The sequence below is a fragment of the Chiloscyllium plagiosum genome, unplaced genomic scaffold (genome assembly GCF_004010195.1).
Source record: "Chiloscyllium plagiosum isolate BGI_BamShark_2017 unplaced genomic scaffold, ASM401019v2 scaf_76518, whole genome shotgun sequence".
Taxonomy (NCBI): Eukaryota; Metazoa; Chordata; class Chondrichthyes; order Orectolobiformes; family Hemiscylliidae; genus Chiloscyllium; species Chiloscyllium plagiosum.
The window spans coordinates 1-2,667 of record NW_025202251.1 but is presented as its reverse complement, the minus strand read 5'-3'; positions in this window follow the sequence as shown (position 1 = coordinate 2,667).

Below are 2,667 nucleotides of genomic sequence, written 5' to 3'. Positions count from 1 at the left end.
GGACAGGGACAGCGCGGGGTTAGATACAGAGTAAAGCTCCTTCAGACTGTCCCCCCATCAAACACTCCCAGGATAGGGACAGCACAGGGTTAGATGCAGAGTAAAGCTTCCTCTACACTGTCCCCCCCATCAAACACTCCCAGGGACAGGGACAGCACAGGGTTAGATACAGAGTAAAGCTCCCTCTACACTGTCCCCCACATCAAACACGCCCAGGGACAGGGACAGTATGGGGTTAGATACAGAGTAAAGCTCCCTATACACTGTCTCCCCATCAAACACTCCCAAGGACAGGGACAGCACGGGGTTAGATACAGAGTAAAGCTCCCTCTACACTGCCACCCCCATTCCAGGGACAGAGACAGCACGGGGTTAGATACAGAGTAAAGCTTCCTCTACACTGTCCCCCACCATCTAACACTCCCAGGGACAGGGACAGCACGGGGTTAGATACAGAGTAAAGCTCCCTCTACACTGTCCCCCCATCAAACACTCCCAGGGACAGGGACAGCACGGGGTTAGATACAGAGTAAAGCTCCCTCTACACTGTCCCCCACCATCTAACACTCCCAGGGCAGGGACAGCACGGGGTTAGATAGCGAATACAAAGTTTTGTCTGCAACTCCCAATCTACACAATCCCAATAGACCATTACTCCCTCCTGTTCACTCCCAGTCTGCACAATCCCAATGGATACAATCCCTGCCTGTTTCACATTACACAATCCCCAATGCACATAAATCCTTAACCACCCATTCTCACTTCCCAGTTTTCCATTTCTACCTCGCCAGTTCTACACTGCACCACTGGAACTATATACCTTCCCAAATACTCTCACTCAACAAATCCAACTGGATCCAAACCCCTTCCCTTTCACTCAAAGTCTTCATAATCCTAATGGATTATCTCATGATCTCTGTCAGTCCCATTATACGGAAACATTCCCTTACCAAAACATTCCCTTTCACAACACACTCTATACTATCCCAATGGACCAAAGCCTCTTCCTGTTTGCTGTCATTCTGCCCACTACCATTCCCATTCACTTCCACTCTACATATTCCCCATGGATTCAAACCCCTTCCCACTCAATCCCATTCTACACAATCCATATAGATTCAAATTCCTTCCCGTTCGTTCCCCCATTACATAATCCCAATGGACTCGAACCCCCTCCCATTCACTCCTGCTCTAGACAATCCCACGGGGTATACACCCCTTTGCACTTGCTCCCATTCCGCACAATCCCAATGGACAGTCCCCTTTCCTGTTCGCTCCCGCTCTACACAATCCCAATGGACAGGACCCCCTTTCCTGGTCACTCCTGCTTGATATAATCATGTTGGACTCAAACCCTTCCTGTTCACTCCCAGTCCACTCCATCGCAAAGGGCCCAAACCCCTTTCAATTCACTCCCACACGACAGAATCCCAACTGGAACCAAAACACTCCACATTCGCTGCAATTCTGCATCACACCAATGGAACCAGATGCCTTCTTAAATAGTTCCACTCAACAATATCCCACTGGATCCAAACCGCTTCCCTTTCCCTCGAAGTCTTCAAAATCCTAATGGGTGGAAGCACCATCCCTTTCAGTTGAATTCTACAGAAATTGAACTGTCCTGCTCTTTCCTTTTCACAATCCCAATGAGAAATCCTCATCAATTCAACGTCATTCTACACAGTGATGGGCTCAACTCCCTTCCTGGACATTGCTGCATGACAATTTCCCATTGGACTTCAAACCCCTTCCCCGTTCTCTCCCATCCCGTAGAATCCTAATGGAGCCCAAACCCTGTGCGTACATTTCAACTCTACATAATCCCAATTGCTTCGCAAACACATCTACTCAACACTATCCAAACAAATCTCGCATCTGTCCCATCTGCTCCCACCCTACACACTTCTAATGGACCCATAAGCCAGCCATTCACTCCCACTCTACGGAATCCCAATGGACACAAACCCCTTCTCGTTCACTCCCTCTCCACACAATCCTTATGGACGCAAGTCCCTTACTGTTAATTCCCTCTCCACACAATCCTTATGGACGCAGATCCCTTACTGTTAATTCCCTCTCCACACAATCCTTATGGATGCAGATCCCTCACTTGCACAATCCCAATCGGCTCATACACCTTCTCATGTCTCCAATCGTACTGAATTTCAATGCGCACAAACTCCTTCTCATTCACATCCGCTCGACACTCTGCCAAAGGTACCATTCTCTTTCTATTCACTTCCACTTCACTCAATGCTTCTAGAAAGACACCGCTTTCCACTTACTGCCTCTGTACAGAATCACAATAGACACGAATCACTTTCCTTTCACTCTAACCACATCACAATCCCAGTTCACTCCTGCTCCGCACAATCGTAATAGACTCCATCAATCTCACATACACACCCATTCTGCAGAAACTGAATGGACTCAAACCCCTTCCCATTCACTCCCACTCTGCACAATCCCAAAGTACTCAAACCACTTGCCACTCACTCCCACTCTACACAATCCCAATGGACTCAAACCCCTTCGAATTCACTCCCAGTCTACACATTCCCAATGGACTCAAACAACTGCCGATTCTCTCCCACTCTACACATTCCCAAAGTACTCAAACCCCTTCCATTTCACACCCACTCTACACATTCCCAATGGACTCAA